An 18,456-nucleotide genomic window follows, 5' to 3' on the forward strand; every position below is an offset into this window, starting at 1 on the left:
CAACCAAGGATATGAGATTTAGGCAGAGTGACAATGAAAATTTCCCTTTGCACGAAGCGCTAAGGGGTAAAACAACCATGCCATCTCTTTCTAGCAGTGCACCTAATGACCATGATCACTCCTTCGAGAGCTACGACAGTAATTGTGAAGCAATACCACACCAACTACACTCAGTTTCTACTCCCGTACCACCAAATAGGATCATTTCATCAACAGGGCTAGAGCAAAGCTCAGAGAATGAGCATGGGCTTATGCACATGTTTCTAACAACTCTGGTAAGTGAGGACGCACAAAAGAAGGCTTTGTCCATGGAGCCCCAGTCAATAGAATATTTGCTCCAAGGAGACCCTATGGCTATTCTCCAAGCCCACCTTGACATTGCTGGAGTTTCTGATCGTGGTCCAATCTTCCATGACGAGCCTGCCTTGCATGTTCCCGAGGTTTTGTCCCTATCATTTTCGACCTTTTATCATTGTACTTAAATTATGGAACCCTACAATCTCTCACATCAATCTACATGTAGGAGGGGATGCACAAAACTCTTGGATCTTCATCCTCATCCCATGATGACCTTTATGGGAAAATACCATATGTCATACCAACTTTCTTTAATCAACCCCCATGTCCTCACTTGTCCAAAGAGAGCAGCATGTGCAAAGTGGTTTTCCTAGCGGCAATTCTTATGACGCCATCAAAGAGTTATGTGTCACGACCCGGTCTTGACACACTTGAAATCATCAGCATCATGATCATCATTGCAATTGAAATCCAAATTCTAGAAACTAGACTACACTAGAATCTACATTCAGTCTGCTCACTGTTGATTTGACGGACAGTCCGCCAGCACCACCGGACTATCCGCCACTTCATCTACACTGTCAGTTAAACTTCGACACTACCTATTGGACGGTCCGACAGAATAGCGGACTATCCGGTATACCAAACCATGCAGCAGATGTGAGGTGTCACTTATGTTTTAGGATTTTAGGATAGATTATGTTACTACAACACCTACAACCACAGTCGAGGAGGAACACTCGGGGAAGGCACAACAGCAGCATAAGCACCAAGCGAGCCGCGCAGGCCAAAAACTAAGAATATCCATATAGTTGGCCCAAAATGGGTCTAGACTATGTAATAGAAGCTGATAGCAGGCCTAGAATGAGCTCCTACTCCATCGATCAATCAAACACTAGATCTGATTGGCCTAACACGATCCCATCGGTCAGGTGCCGCCTGGATCTGCGATTCCGTAATTCCCTTCCCGCCTACTCGATTTGTGGAGAGTTCATAAATTCTTAAGCAAATTCAACCCACCCACACTACATCTTCCTGCCACGCTGCTTGGGAGCTAGACATTGATCTTAACACAAAATCATCCATGGGGAGATTCAAAAGTGTTTATCCAAGAATGACCTCAAGTGGGACGCACACTTCCAAGACTTCGAGCACCACCACGGCTCCTGCGTCATCGCACTTGAAGTCGCTGCCAAGGTGTTCGACAAATGGCGCCCCAGATTGAGGCCTCCACTATGCAGTTGCAAAGAAATACTCTCCTCTTTGTTCATATTGTCGTGCTAGAGGACTATGTGACTATTGCTGAGAAATGGTCACATTGGGCACAAATGTTCCACCACTATGCAGTTGCATACCATGGAAGAGGTGTTGGATCTATTCAGTTTGCTCCCTGCAGATTCTGCTATAGAGCACTCAAATGTTCCTATCATTCATAGAGTTTTTTATGCCCAATTCTTCTTGGCTATTTCAAATGGCTCCTTTGCTGCCATTAATGGGTTTCTACCAATGGCCAGTGAGCATCTCATGGTTCAGGTTTGCGCCCTCTCAACTAACATTGTTCTAGAAGCACCTGCCCCGGCCTTGCCTCTAGAAATTTAAGCTATACTTCTGGAGTTTGCTTCTGTATTGGCACCGGTTAGTGGATTGCCATCCATCCATCATTATGATCATGCTATCCCACTGAATTCTGGTCCTTAACCTATCAACATAAGACCTATCGGTACACTCCAGATCTCAAAGATGAAATCAAAATTCAAGTTCATGACATGCTCACCAAGAAGCTTATCTAGTCCACCACCAACCCATTCTCATCACCAATGCTTCTGGTCAAGAAGAAGGATGGTTTTTGGCGGCCGTGTGTCGATTATAGACACCTAAATGCCATCATTGTCCACGACAAGTTCCATCTACCAATTTTGGATAAGCTAATGGATATGAACTGTCATGAGCTAGTTGCTTTTCCTCCTTGGATCTCAACTCCTGATTCCATCAAATCCGCCTCAAGGCTGGTGAAGAATTAAAAACTACTTTTTAAACACACTTTGGTCACTTCGAGTTCAAGGTCATGCCATTTGGCTTGTGTGGCGCTCTAGGGACATTTTAGGGTGCTATGAACTCTACATTACTACCATTTCTTCACAAAGTGTGTTCTTGTATTTTTGGACGACATATTGTTTTATAGCCGCACCTATGATGACCTTGTTGGCCACTTGCACGCTGTTTTTCAGTTGTTGGCTCAGGATCAGTGGCAAGTCAGGCGTAGCAACTGCTCCTTTGCACAACACCAATTGTCCTACTTGGGACACATCATTAGTGTGGTAGGAGTTTCTAGTGACCCTAATAAGATTCATGCCATTACTTTTTGGCCCTAGCCAACAAATGTCAAGGACCTCCGTGGCTTCCTTAGACTTGCTAGCTATTACTGGAGATTCATCCACCAATTTGCAGTCTTAGCTAAATCGTTGACAGAGCTTCTTAATTAAGAATCGCACTCTGTTCATTTGGACCAGCGTCTATGTGTAGGCTTTGGACTCTCTGAAGACAGTGCTCAGTTTCGCCATAGTTCTGGCCATGTCTGACTTCACTAATACTTTCTGTGTTGAAACTAATGCTTGTGATCATGGACTCTGCGCGTCCTATACGGCAGGGTCACCCCCTGGCATACATCATCAAGCAATTGGGTCCTAAGATGGCAGATCTCTCCACTTATAGAAACAAGTATTTGACCACAACCACTCTTTTCTGGTTATCCCCATGATCCTAACACTCAAGCAATCTTGTCCAAGCTTGCTATGTCCCCAGATTTAGTGACCAACTTCTCCCTGTCAGATGGCATCCTATGCTATAAGTCTTAGAATCTGGTTGGGAAACAACACTTCACTGTAGCAGTCCATCTTGGCAGCATTGCATGATGCACCCTGTTGGTGGCCATTCTGGATTCCTATTCACCTATTGCCATGTCAAGGAACTCTTTGCCTAGAAACGGTTGAAAACGTCAAGCCAACAAACACCAAACTAAATGTGTGTTCGATGTGTGTGTGTGTGTGGGGGGGGGGGGGGGGGACTCTGTGTTGCTCAAGATACAGCCTATGTGCAGTTCTCTGTGGCTCCTAGTGCCAATCACAAGCAAACTTTAAAGTTCTTTGGACCTTTCTAGGTGAGCAAGAAAATGGGTCTAGTGGCTTACAAGCTTACAAGCTTGATCTCTCGGCTTCATCGACTGTCCCCCTGGTGTTTCATGTCTCTTGGTTGAAGCATGTTGCTCCGTCATCAGCCTAGGTGTCACCCTCTCCTCCTAATCCTAACAATTTAGTTTCCTAAACACGTGGTAGCCCAGCGCGTCATTCACGGCCTAGGGGATAATTGCGTCGGGGTGTGCGGGCATTCGGCCCTGCGGGCGCACGCCAAAAAAGTAGCATTTGCCATATATAATAGGTTTTGTAGCTAAGTAGAAGCTTAATACTTAGTTATTTACTTGCTGCTTACCCCATTGTATCCAGCTGGATGTAACCTGTTGTCGTAACATTTGTATATCATCTACAACTTGGTATTATTGTCTCATTGACTTTGTTATCCAAATTTCTATCTAGAAAAAATATCTGAACCATGCAATGTGATGGATGTGACTTGGTAAGTGGTGTAGCTTATTGATCCTTTTTGTTTTGCAAAAAATGTTTCTTTTTAATTCTGTAGGCATATATCATGCATGCTAGCTATTAACTAATCGCATTTTAGCATGAACATAAACTTCCTATTTTTATATAGATTTACTCAAACATAGGCGCCTGATATTTTGTTTACCTGTTTGTTGACGCGCCCACGCGCCTGCGCCCCGCCGAACAGGAAGAAGACGGCAGCGAGGATGGAGACGGAGACCTCGCTGGCGTTAGGGTTCCGGCATCTCCCGCTCCCATGCTTTCCCTCTCTTCTTCTCCATCTCCGGCGAGCAAAGAAGGGGATTTGGGGGAGGAAGGCCGTCCAGGAGGTGGGGACAACGGCAGAGCGGTTTAGGGGACCCGACTATGGTGGAAGCGGCCGGGCCAGGTCGGGACGGGGGAGCTCCATGGCCGCAGCTCGCCACGGAAGAAGGAGGGGGGAGGGGAAGAAGACGGCCGCCGCGGGTGCGCTAGGGTTTCGCCGGAGCTCCGCGGACACCCCGACGAAACCCTAGCGTGCCACAGCGGGGTGGTGGGCAGCGGCGGGGGCAAGGATGAGGAGGAGGGCGCGGTTGCCGTTGAGGCAAGCGGGAGTGGGGTGCGAGGATAAGTACGATGAGTAGGCGCGAGGGCGAGGAGGCGGCGGGGGCAAGGAGGAAGGACACCGTTTTTTATAACTTTTCTTGATTTTTTTGGAAGTTTTGTGACATTCCGAGACAGTGGCTGGGGGATGGGAATTTCTACCCAAGGAAATAAATGCCTCTAAAATCCCTCCGGAGCTTCCCTTTCCACTAGGTTTATTACCCACCACCACCACCACCATCCAAACTAGCCCTTTTGCTTTCACTTTCTCCTCCCCTATCTTCCCCTTAGTTTTAATGGACATAAAGATACCGTTGCCCTTCCGCTAGATCTTCCACAAGCAGCATGGGAAGATCGATCTATTTGCATGTTCTACATGAGTATATTCTAGATACGTGTTACATAGATAATAATGCAAATTGTAGCACTGGTAAAGAGGAATTGAGGATCCATTTTGGCCAACAAATAAACCTAAAATGTACACTGAGAGGCCTCTCAATTTAGGCTTAAATTGAAACCCCATTAGAATTGAGAACAAATCATGTTGCTTCATTAGACTAACACACGATCCTGAAACATGTTAATCAGCCGTAAGGACCAAGGATCTCATCAATTAGCCAATGTGTTTCACATCCAGAGGATCAATGTATTGCAGTCTGTCACAGACTGTACATCTTGGCAACAGAGACAGCAACAATTTACAGTTTCAATTGGGACACAAGATGTAAATAGGCGTGAGCACGTGACAGATGTTTAAGTACAGTAACAAGATTTCATTTTGTTGATGCACAGTGTCATGTTATTTGTTACCTGAATTGCAGGTTATTCACAGAAAACACCGGGAGCCATGCTAGATCTGTTACAACACAAGCTTTATGCAAATGCGTGCAAAAGCTCAGCTAGATCTTCGTAGGGGTATGTAATGTAAAATACACAAGGCACTTTGAATAGGAAGATAACTATATTCACAGCACAGACCAACAAATATTGGCATTCAGAATCCTTTTGCCTCATCAAGCTATCAGTCTGATCTGCATTGAAATGAATCAAGATTCCTGTGGAGCTTCAAACCTTGATGGAGTATCAATTCCCATCATACACATGAGTCCTGATATCAAGATGATAAGAAGCACTATTCCCTGAACATAGTAGACAGGTGTGAGACAATATTCCTCGCAAAAAAAAAGGTGTGAGACAATATAGCAAGCATACAAGGTATATTGATTTGTGAAGTATCGATTCATAACCACGAATGAAACAGAGTACAGGTAACAACTTACAACAAAAGTTCCCTCCAGAAGAGTTGATTTGACTAGGCACTCTCCATCACATTTGCCCAGGCCAGCCTTAGTAGTATTGTTCTTCTCTTCAAGATACCTGCCTAATGGCAGGTTGGAAGGGCTTTCCAGTAAACCAGATGGTTGAGAGGCATAAATAATGCTATATTTAGCTCCAGACTTTTTCAGCATGGCAATCAGGTCAGAAAGCAACTCTCCTGCAGTGACATCAGTACGAAATTAACTTTCAGCTGTATAGTTGAAAGTGGAAGAACAATGTAAGAAGTCCTATCCTAACCTTCTGTTTTTGCAGGGTGTAAATCCTTGAAACCACCACTGCAGAAGACAATTAGATCGCTCTGTCCACTTGGGTTGTTTCTCATCCGTGGCGTCACCTAGTCCTTGAATGTAAATGCTGTCAATATACGAAACAGATATAGCATAGAAGAACTGAAAAATTATATAATAACTTACATGGATAGAATCCATGACATGATGTTTATTCAGATCTTGACCAGTTACAGTGTACGTGTCTGTGTAGGAGATACGAGTTCTTTCAAAGCCATTGTTACAATTCTCAGCAAAGCTGGACAGCAATGAATTTTCCAATTTCTCATCATCTGATGTGGAAACATAGCGGTATGCGATGGAAAACTCTGAGCTTTTGAAGGAGACCTGATGGGCACAACGATTATAAGCAATTAGAAATTCGATGCTTCAGTTAAACAATAACTGAGGGAAATAAGAGTTCCAACGGTTAACTTCAGTGTGTCTGCTAAGGCTGGATCAACTTGTGTATCTTTAGATATGTCTGACGAATGCTAAGAGGGAAAAACTGTTGGCCCACAGGATCACCGGCTCAGGTGAGTGAACCACTCACCAGTCTTACCGAGCACCCGCTAGTGTTGCCGAGCACCCACTAGCCGTGCCGACCATGAACAAGCGTTGTCCGTTCCCACACACTATTGTTAGAGCTAGAAGGAGAAGGAAGAACAGAACATGCACACACAGTACAAGACACCAGCGTTGGCCGAAGTGAACTCTCTTTACTAAGTTGTCGTGATAGTTTATTTATACAACTCTATCCATCTATTCCCAGTACAGCTGCCCTGCTGCAACAGTGACTAGATAACATACATGGCTGACTCTGCGTCGGCCTCTGCATGTGCCTACAGTGCTGCAGGTGAGCCGTGCGGCGCCTGCACCTGCAGCGGCTACAGTATCACAGCCGGGGGCCTTTTCGGCGCCGCTTCCCTTACTGTGTTCACACAAGGTAGTAGTAGATTATCTAACAATATTCCCCTAATCCTGCTGCTAACCCTTGTACCCCCTCCATGCCGATCATCTCCTTCAGCTCCGTGAGTCGAAGATGTCCGAGCGGCTTGGTGAGGACGTTCGCGAGTTGCCGACCAGTTTCGACAAACTCGATGACGATCTGCCCTCCATCGACACAGTTCCTGAGGAAGTGGAACTTCACGTCGATGTATTTACTCCGGTTGTGCAGAACCGGATTCTTCGCGAGGGCGATGGCGGGCTGGTTGTCCACCATCAGTGCTGGTGGGTGAGCTTCCACGCCGGTCAGCTCGCCCAGCAGCTGGCATAGCCACACAACTTGGCACGCCGCTATGGCCGCCGCTACGTACTCTGCCTCGCACATAGATAGCGCCACCACCTTCTATTTCAGCGACAACCATGAAATTGGGGCCGACCCGAGGAAGACGAGCACGCCATAGGTGCTCCGTCGTCCGTCGATGTCCCCCGCCATGTCTGCATCGCTGAACACAATGAGCTGCAGCCTACTCCCGTCGGTCTTGGGAAAGATGATCCCCTGATCCACCGTCCCTTTGACGTAGCGTAGTAGCCGCTTTACCGTAGCCCAGTGATCCTCTCTAGGATCCTTCATGAAGCGACTGACGTAGCCCACGGCGAACACAATGTCCGGCCTTGTGTGGACTAGGTAGCGCCGACCGTCGACGATGCTCCGGTAGAGTGTTGCATCCACCTTCGCCGCGGTGCTGCCCTTTGTCAGCTTTAGCCGCTCCTCCATCAGAGTCATGCATGGCTTGCACTCAGCCATGCCGCTCCTCTCCAACAGCTTGGAGGCATACGCGCTCTGACCGAGTGTGAGTTCCTCCTTCCCCTGTCTCACCTCGATGCCGAGGTAATAGGAGAGTGCGCCGAGATCGCTCATTCGAAAACAAGCCGCCATCTCGCGCTTGAAGCTATTGATGTCCTCCGTGCGTGCGCCGGTGACGATTAAGTCATCCACATACACGCCGACGATGAGCTCCTCCTTCCCCCGTCGCCGCGTGTAGAGTGCGTGCTCAGTTGCACACCTCTGAAACCCAAGCTCACCCAGCATGGCGTCAAGCTTGGCGTTCCATGCTTGGGGGGGCCTGCCGCAGCCCGTAGAGCGCCTTGCGCAGTCAGAGCACCCTGTGCTCCTTTCCCTTGACAGCGAAACCTGGAGGTTGCCTGATGAAGACTGTCTCCTCTAGCTCGCTATTGAGGAAGGCTGATTTAACGTCCAAGTGATGGACGCGCCAGTCCTTTGCTGCTGCCAAAGCAAGTAGCAAACGGACCGACTCCATGCGTGCTACTAGCGTAAAGAACTCCTTGAAGTCTATGCCCTCGCGTTGAACAAAGCCTCGGGCGACAAGGCGTGCCTTGTGCTTGACAATGGCGCCGAGCTCATCCTGTTTGACCTTGTACACCCACTTCAGGCTAATCAAACGGCATCCTAGGGGTGGATCGACGAGCTGCCAAGTCTCGTTTTCCTCGATCGCCTTCATTTCCTCCAGCATCGCCCGTCGCCAGTTTTCATTCCGCTCGACCAGCGCAAACGTGGGTGGTTCCTCTGCACTGACCAGTAGCAGCTCTGCGTCATTGAGCAGATGACTAGCCAGTCCTGAGGGTCCTGTGCCACCGACGATGTCGTCCAGCCTACGGAACTGCACCTCCTCACCTTCGTGGTAGGCGTCCACAAACTCAGTGATGCCACTTGGAGGTGAGGTGAACTCGATCGGCATCGATGGAGTTCCCTGTTCCACCGGAATGCTTGGCATAGCACCTTGAGTGCTCGGCACCCTGGTTGCAGTGCTCGGCACTACTTCTGGACTTCTCGTCATAACTCCTACAGTGTTCGGCCACACTGTAGGAGTGCCCAGCCTCAGTCTTGGAGTGGTTGGCACCACTGTAAGACGTCTTGGATCCTCCACGGGAGTGCTCAGCACCTGTTCTGGAGTGGTCGCCACCACTGTAGAACCTCCTGGCACCACTCCTAGCGTGCTCGGCACTCCTCTCGGAGTGCTTGGCATCCCTCCCGAAGTGCTCGGCACTACCCCAGGAGTGCTCGGCTCTACCGCCAGAGTGCTCGGCACCTCTTCCCTAGCGTCACCACCACCATGGATGACCAAGTGCTCGACGACGAAGGTGCTGGTGAAGCCGCCAGCTTCCCCCGTGCTCGGACTGCTCTAGTCCTAAGCTGCCTCCTCGTCAAACACGACGTCGCGCGAGACAAGCACCTTGTCTCCGCGTGGGTCATAGAGCCGATACGCCTTGGTACCCTCCACGTAGCCCAGGAACACCATCGGTGTGCTCCTGTCCTCCAGCTTGGTGAGGTTTAGCTTCGTCTTCTTGAGGTGGCTGATGCAGCCGAATGTCTGGAGGAAGGACACGCTTGGCTTTCGCCCATACCAAGCTTTGAACGGCGTCTTGCCCATCAGGGCCTTCGTCGGAGCATGGTTGAGGATGAACACCGCCATGGTCACCGCCTCTCCCCATAACCTTGCCGGCATGCCTTTGGCCTTCATCATGGATCGGGCCATGCCGACCACCATCTGGTTCCGCCTCTCCACCATGCCATTCTGTTGTGGCGAGTATGACGTGATGTGATGTTGCCCCACACCCTGATCCACGCAGTACGCAGCGAACTCCACCGAAGTGAATTCGCTGCCGCGATCAGTCCTTAGCACACGGAGCTTCTTGCCGCTCTCGGCCTCCGTGCGCATCTTGAACTTCTTGATTGCCGCCGCCGCTTCGTCCTTGCTCATTAGGAGTTGCAGCCACATGTAGCGACTGTAATCATCCATGAGCAGGAGGAAGTACCGCCGACCACCATTTGTAGCAGGCGTGATCGGCCCGCAGAGGTCACCGTGGACAAGCTCAAGAGCGTCCTTCGCATGAAACTTGGCCGCCTTCGGGAAAGGTAGCCTCCTCTGCTTCCCGGCCAGGCAGTTGTCACACAGCTCGCCTCCGTGCTTGATGTGGGGTAGCCCTCAGACCATCTTTTCCAACCGACCAAGAGCGTCGAAGCTGAGATGTCTGAACTGAGCATGCCACATCCATGGTTCCTCGGAGTGCCTTGTCGCTAGGCACACCGGCTGCTCTACCTTCAGGTCGAGCAGGTACAACCGGTTCAGGGACCTCTTCACCTTGGCAAGAAGTCGCTGCTCCCGGTCCTTGATTCTAAGGACTCCGTCCTTGATCAGTACCTCGCTACTATGCTCATCCAGTTGACCAATGCTAATGATGCTGGAACACAGCTGTAGGATGTAATATACATCCGTTAGCGTGCGGTGCTCCCCGTTCTGGCACCTGAAGATGATGGTGTCGCGCCCTTGGATAGCCACCCTTGAGCCGTCACCAAACTTCACCATACCGGTAACATCGTCGTCGAGCTCGGAGAAGGATGCCTTGAAGCCCGTCATGTGGTTGCTAGCACGAGAGTCCAGATACTACTACTGCTCCTGGTCGACGCCCACATGTCCGAGGTGGACTTGGGCGCATGGTTCGTTGAGGTTGACAGTCTTCAAGGCCTTCCCAGGTCCTTCCACTGTCATCGCCTCTTCCCTCTCCTCGGCCTCGACGTTGTGCAGTGCACAGAACATTGCCATTAGGATAGTGGCCTCATCCTCATCATCGGCTTGCGCTAGGTGAGCCTGAGCCTTCTTCTCCTGCTTGCGATTTGGGCACTCCCGTGCCCAATGGCCCATCTTCCCGCAACACCGGCAGGTGTTGGGGTCGACCTGCTTCTTCTCTGAAGAAGCCTTGCCGCGACGCTTGCCATCGCCACCGCGGTTGGAGGAGGCTGCCTTCCTAGAGTTCCTCCGAGCATCCCACTCCTCTTCCATCAACCGGAGTTTCCCGCTGTCCTTCGTTGCTATCGCCTGCTCCAGGCGCTCGTCCACCGCCCGCAGACAGCCTGTCACATCCTCAATGGTGAGGGTGGACAAGTCCAGCATCGTCTCTATGGAGAGAGCGATCTGGATGTACTTTGCCGGCACGGAGTGGAGGTACTTGGAGACCGCCTCCTCTTCATCGACGGTGATGCCATGGCTCTTTAGCTTGCTAATGAGCGTCTACAGGCGGAGGGAGAAGTCCTCCACCGTTTCACCATCCTTGAACTTGAGGTTGGCGTACTCCTGCTTCAGAAGTTGGGCCGTCGCCTTCTTTGCGCGGTCAGAACCGACGCGCATTGTCGCAATAGCCTCCCATGCCTCCTTAGCGGAGCTCTTCACCCCCAACGGCTCCCTGTACTCTGCCGGTACAGCAGCGAGGATAGCCTCCAGCGCTGACATGTCATCCTCCTCATTGTCGGTGCCCTTGTCAACAGCATTCCAGAGCCGTCGGGCTCTGAGCTTGACCTTCATGGTCACCGACCAGTCTCCATAGTGGTGCGAGTCAGCGTCGGCCAACTGGTGTCGCTAACCTCCCGCACCATGTGAACAACGACCTCCGGTCGTGGCTGGGCAGCCACAACAGTGCCACTGCTGTCGCCTATCTCTGAACCACCCGTCATCGCCAGCGGTTAGTCTGGCGACGGCGCTTGTACGGCTCTGATACCACTTGTTGGCCTATAGGATCACCGGCTCAGGTGAGTGAACAACTCACCAGTCTTGTCGAGCACCTATTAGTATTGCCGAGCACCCACTAGCCGTGCCGACCACGAACAAGCGTTGTCCGTCCCCACACACTATGGCTAGAGCTAGAAGAAGAAGGAAGAACAGAGCATGTACACATAGTACAAGACACCAGCGTTGGCCGAAGCCCTGTCTGGGATATGGTAAATCTAAACTCTTTTTACTGAGTTACCGTGGTAGTCTATTTATACAACTATATCAATGTAGTCCTAGTACAGCTGCCCTGCTGCAACAGTGACTAGATAACATACATGACTGACTCTGCACCGGCCTCTGCATGTGCCTACAGTGCTGCAGGTGAGCCGTGCGGCGCCTGCACCTGCAGCGGCTACAGTATCACAGCAGGGTGTCTTTTCGGCGTCGCCTTCCCTTGCTGTGTTCACACAAGGTAGGTGTAGATTATCTAACAAAAACAAGTCAATGGTCAGTGAAAACGGAAGCCATGACTGTCTTATTAAAGGGTGGACAATTTGTTAGTTTTATGGCTTCGTGGAATCAACAGACAATATTTATCAGAAATATCGACTTGAATTTTTTGAATCTATGCACAGGCACTGCTTCAGTTCAAAAAAAAATATTTAATTCAACTTTATTTGCACTAGTTTCAAGTCAGTAAAATATAGATAGGTATAAAATAAGTACCTTTGAGCCAAGAAAAACAATTGCAACATCAACATTCTTCTGAGCATCCTCCCCTGAACACTAATAATAAAATCACGACATCAGGATTCAGGGAACTGATTTAACATGCAGATAATTTAGAAGAAGTTGCGTGAGGGCTTAAGTTTCACCTGTGGGGATAATTACCATCAAGTTTGACCAGCCACCTTCCTCAAGAATAGATTTAGCTAAACCCTTTAACGACACTGTCTGATAGTGGACCAGTTCTTTAGTGTCCTCAGAATGGAATATGGATGATAAAGGTCAATGGAAGGTAAATTCTAGAGTAGTGAGCTAACATGTGCTTGCTATAATAATAATTTGAAGGTACAAGAAATCTTTTTAGATGAGCTAGCAAATTTGGTTCAAGTAGAAGTCAAGTGAACTGATGACACATCAAAGTTGAGCAAGGTAACACGGTATATGCAGTAAGCAAGTAACTAACAGATCATTGAGAAAGGCTGATTATGGACATCACAGTATAAGAACAGTATTGCACCCATCATATGCATTAGAAACTAGGCATGCGTGACATGAACCTAGGCACTGTGTTGACGCAAAATTCTCTGATAAAAGAAACCTGGAACTGCTTAGAACTAAACACTGTTTTGTTAAATTGAACTCATGGCTTCAATCCCCATTGCAAAATAAGGGCACAAAGGTGGCCCATATAAAGAAGTAAGAGCCAAAACTAGCACCAGTTCATGCTTCAGTACCAAAATAAGGGCACAAAGTATTTTTAGGCACAAGATATAGCATCCCCAATGTGTACTGTGCAACATAAAAAAATATAGGCTTGTCAGTTAATCATTCATTTTTTGAAAAAGGACATCGAATCTATGTATTCCCTAGGCATAAAGTCTCAATCTTGACTTTTCAATGATTGTATTTGGTGAACTTAACTTTCCAAAATTATAGGTAAAAATCAGCTAATGCAATGTGATCTTGCACAAATCAATCTGTACTAAACAGTTGCTTGCTCCCAATAAGGTGGACTTTAACAAATGATGAGTTAATTATTCCACTGATTGGAGGCAGTTTTCTACTTAGTAAACAGGAGCGATCATGAACAAAGTTTAGATAAAGAAAGTGTTCCTCGAACGAGAAGGAAAATGTGTGCGTTTCATGAGTCATGGCAATGCTTTGTATACCGATTCATTATAGTTTATACTTTCCGGGTTATAAGCAGAGCAGCCAAAACACCTCAATAGTAATTTCACGAATCTTATCTATAGCTCAAGCTCTCTAAATCAAGATAGTGACACAAAAGATAAGCACAAGTGCGCAACAAACCCACCCATAGTTTTTGGGAGCCCAGAGGAACGCTGGCGCCACCACCGACCGTGGCCGACGCCACCTGCGCCCCTGCCAGCATCACCGTCACGCACGCCCGCGGAAACGCCACACCCGCCCCTCCTTCCTCCTTACCCCCTCCTCTCCTCTCCGTGAGTTTGGACGCCACGCCTCCTCCCCGAACCCGTCGCCGCCCCTGCGCGCTCCTTCCCCTTGAACCCCCTCCTCTGTCCGCATGGGCAGAACCCAGGAGCAGGGATGACGACGACTGGATGAGCGCGCCCCGTCTGCACAACCCTAGGTGCACCGCACACTGACCGCCAGCCCTAGCATGCCCTATCCGCTGGCCCCATCTCGTCGTGCCCCATCCCCCGGCGTCTGGCCGTGACCCATGACTCTCTACCTCTGAAATATGAAACACTTGGATGCACACTTACGTCTGAAGCAGATGAAAATATTTGGAACATACGCTTAAAACATGTGTGTGAAACATATGCAACATCTAAATAAAACACTTGCAACTTGCAACATGAAAACACTTATTGCAACATAAGACTGAAACGGCTGAAACATTTTGAGCATACTCTTGCGACATATATGTGTGAAATATATGCAACGCTTGCAATATACGTCTAAAACAGAAGAAACATTTTGAGCAAACGCTTGCAACATGCCTTTGAAACACTTGCAACATATGCAACATCCTGGTCCACTTTTGCAACATCCGCATAAAATACTTGTAACATACCTCTGAAATATCTAAAACACTTGCAACATACGCTTCCTCCCAATGGAGGATCGTCGACGCGTGGAGTTCAACGGTGTAGAGCTCGCCGCTCCGGTGGAGAAGGCCATGGCAGGTCCATTGGAGAAGGCCACGGAGAGCGAGCTGCGTGGTGGATTGGGAGGAAGATGGGCTGCTGTGCTCTGGCATGGTGGAGGTGCCGCTTGGCGGAGCGGAGGCGCGGTGGAGAGCACGACCACTGCGCCAAGGTGGCGCGGTGGATCGCGGTTGTGGTCTCGCGGAGACCTGTCACGGCGCTGCGGTGAGGTGAGTTTTTTTTTTGAGAATGGTTGGAGGCGAGTGGATGAGCACATAAAGGGGTGGTCCTTGAGCTGGCGTAGGTGGCCGACCATCTAGAGCGTCCAGCGCGGACGGACGCCCTATACGAAGAATTACCGATAATGCATGCATGTATACACTTGTGATTACATCAGATACGAAATTCCGAATACAAATAGCCAAATAGCTCAGGTTAGGGGTTCGGGTCCTCAATTTTGCGCAGCATCTTTTATCAGCATCTAGTAATAACAGCAAATCATGCATTCATGCAGTACTCAACTGAACAGCTCATCAAGGAAGTTGAAAACTCCATAGCAGAGGTCAAACAGTACAATCAAGACTATGATGAGGACAACATCAGGCAGCAGGTGTTCAATTCCTTGATTTGGGTATTTTTGGTTGTGAGTTCCTTCACTAAACTGCAGCCTGGCTATTTTTTTCTGATTTAACTGCAATTTTCATTTTTTTGATATTATTTTTAGTGTCTTTTCTTCTCACAGATGTCAACTATCTATGCTAAAAGGGATTATCTGCCTAACCTTTTCTTTTCCCATGAATGGAAAACCTCATTTGTATGTATTTCTATGTGGAATTCAATGATGCAGGTCCAGGATGTTCTAGAGGCAGCAAAGGTGCTTGAATGGCTCAAGGAGAACTGCACAGTCGAGTATATCGGGCGATGAGTCTAATGCTGCTGGGTCAAGGCTCTCTGAAGGTGAGAAAGATGGCGGGTGTGGCAGTGGGTAATTTTGTGAGTGACCTTGGTCCTTGCCATCCAACCCATCCAATGAAGAATCTTGCGCATAGCAGAATCTGTTTCTATATAGCATAAGAAAGAAGTGTACTATATTTTGTATGTAGAATGCGAGTTTGCAAATGTTGTACCCATTCTTTAAGAGGTTGTAATCCATATTGCAACAGATCAGTCTTATAAATATAAAAATCAGGTGAATCAAGAGTTCTATATAGGCTCTGTTGAGCCGTCCCCCTTTTTCAGTTCTTCAGTTTGGATGTGACATGTTGGACTATGTGCACGATGGCTTTCTTTTGTCAGCATGAAAATGTGGAATTGGATGCATGCTTGGCTGGATTCTACTGCTTCCCCGTGGCTTGCAATGTATGCGGATGAGCAACAACTCAGTTACCATTTTATGGTATTTCAAAAGCTTTACATAAAAGTTATATGGCTCACATATCTATTGGGAAACACACACGAGCACGCGTGTCATGTGCGCGCGCACACACAAGCCACACACCCACGCACGCGTGCATACACACGCACAGGCCACGCACGCGCACACAAGAGCCACACACTGACACATACGCATGCGCGCACGCAGTGCACGCATCTTCAATTCAACCAGTGTGGTGTGTTTTTATGTGCTAGAATTCAATAGTTAAATAAGGCGAAGATGGGGGAGAAGGGGTGCAAACTAAAGATGGCAATGGGCCCAATCTCTGATTCCCTGCGGGGAATTCCCTTATTAGGGGATAGGGATAGGGCCATTTGATCCCCATGGGGATCGGGCGATGATCAGGGACTCCTCGTAGTGGAACCAGGTCTGCTGCTTCACGATGAACGCCTCGACCGCCTGCCAGAACGCCTCTCCGTCGTCCATCCCCAGCTCCACCGGTGCCGACCCTGTCGCTGCCCCGGACCACCATTGTCGCCGCCTACCATTCTCACGATGAACGCCTCGTTGTGCTCGTACGGCCTGCAGCGTTGTCGATGTTTGACCACCGATAGCTTGCCATGGGGGTACCCGGGGCAGTATGTTCGGGCTTCAACGTATGCAGAACTCAATGGTAACGCAAGAGACAGACGATTTATCCTGGTTCGGACCCTCGATCTTTGATCGAGTAATAGCCCTACGTCCAGTCGGCGTTAGCCTTTGCGTTGGATTGATCGTAAAGAGTTGTGTTGTACAATTGTTGTTCTGAACTCCCGACCTAAGGAGCCCTGCCCTCCTTTATATAGTCAGGAGGCCAGAGTCCTAGTCGGTTTACAATGAGAGTTCCTAGTAGGATTACCGAGTAATACTACTACTAAGATTACAGGAGAAGAATCCTAATTAGACTAGGTCTTCTCTCTTCCTTGTGGGGTATCCCATGGGTCCCGCATCGACAAGCCCCCAGCACTTCATGGTTGAGTTCTGGAAGCCTCGTCTTGTTCCTTCAAGTCTCGTCGAGTAGGAACAAGCGTCATCCGAGTGCTTTCTTGAGTGAAACCGTGTAGCGCTTCATGAGATCTTTGCGTGGTGTGTACCTTTTTAAAGAAAAAAGTACTCCCATTTGTATGTAGCCCCGAGCCTCTTGCTGTTTGGCACAAGGAGCTTTGAGGGTCTTTTCTTGAAATCTCTCTGACTCTTCGTCGAAAGGTTCCCGAGCATATACCCGTTTTCTTTGTTGAGAAGAGTTCGGATTTAGCTATGTCCGGGTTCTTTTGTCGAAACGAGCTCGGATATAGCTATGTCCGGGTTCTTTTTATCTTGTGGCCTTGAAGTCGTCTGTCCTGAAGAAGTCTTCTAAGTGACGTGTGTTTTTTTTGAAAAAAGTGCACTCACTGAGTGTAGCCCCCGAGCCTCTTGCTATTTGGAACAAAAAGTTGGAGGGTCTTGAATCTGAGTTGTCCAAAAAAATTGTATACCTTTCCTTTTGCAGCCCCCGAGTGTATATCCGGGTTGTTTTGTTTAGGAAGAACTCTGATGCAGAGTCTTGGCGTATTCTCATGTAGTCTGCTGTTGTCAGATGTAGTTGTATGGTGGTGGTTGAGTTTAAATGCCTTTTGTTCACGGGTTGTACTATGTTGGTATATTCTTCTGAATATGCTCGTCTTCGAGTACTGTTCCCTCTCGCCTGAGTCTTCCATTATTAGGTCTTGTCTTTTCACTGTGTCCTTTGTTAGGCTTATTTAGTTGGTACTCCTAGTCCATATGCACCACTCCTTTGATCTATAAATACCCTCCCGGAGTGCTTGTTTTTATCCATTGAACATTCTGTTGAGACCTTCGTGGTCATGAACATGATAGTTTGTGAAGTAGAGCAGCCCCCGGGCGTGTTTTGTAGTTCCTGTGTGTCTTGTCGTAGCTGGAGGAAGTCTTGTGATAGGGATTAGAGGTAGGCTAATCCCGCAGCAGCAATGTACCAGGATGTACGTGGTGGTAGTTGGAGGAAATCTTATGATGTGGGCTTCGTTCCTTCATCTGGCAGTTCTGGGTTGATCCTCGTGGCCTGTCCTGAGACTGTTCGGTGTAGATCAATGCCATATCCAGTATCACATCGGTCTTGGGTAGACAGATGCCTGCTGGCCTTCTCTGCTCCATGTTGTCCTACCGTTCTACTGATTTCCGCCTTGGATGCACTGTGTCCATCCTTTGAAGAAAATAGTGTAGCTGATGGCGGTTTGTCCTTCCGAGTAGCAATTTGGGACACGTAGTCGTTCTAGAGCCTAGCCGTGTCTGGGTTCCTCTTTGCTACTTTGCTTTTTGTGGTACCGAGTTCGTTGGGTCTTGTAAGATTTGTAATCTTCTATTTTTGAAGTTGCTTGTAATGGAGAAAATCTTGTCTTCTGAGTTGTCATTTATTTTTCTGCTGTGGTCCTGGTTGTTCATCAGATTCCCGAGTTCTTTCTGTAAGAACCGAGTTCTTATGTTCCTTGTGAGGTAGCCCTTCTTCTCTTCATGGCTGACGGGTTGTTTTTTGCAGCA

At 48.5% G+C, this 18,456-nt stretch overlaps 2 pseudogenes; one reads left to right on the forward strand and one right to left on the reverse strand.

The window, feature by feature from the left end:
- The first annotated feature begins 77 nt into the window (after positions 1-77).
- On the forward strand, positions 78-723 carry LOC136507094 (uncharacterized; annotated as a pseudogene).
- A 4,761-nt stretch (positions 724-5,484) lies between these two features.
- On the reverse strand, positions 5,485-13,768 carry LOC136506475 (uncharacterized; annotated as a pseudogene).
- Positions 13,769-18,456: the final 4,688 nt, after the last annotated feature.

This window comes from Miscanthus floridulus, chromosome 15, assembly GCF_019320115.1.
Source record: "Miscanthus floridulus cultivar M001 chromosome 15, ASM1932011v1, whole genome shotgun sequence".
In the NCBI taxonomy this organism is placed as follows: domain Eukaryota; kingdom Viridiplantae; phylum Streptophyta; class Magnoliopsida; order Poales; family Poaceae; genus Miscanthus; species Miscanthus floridulus.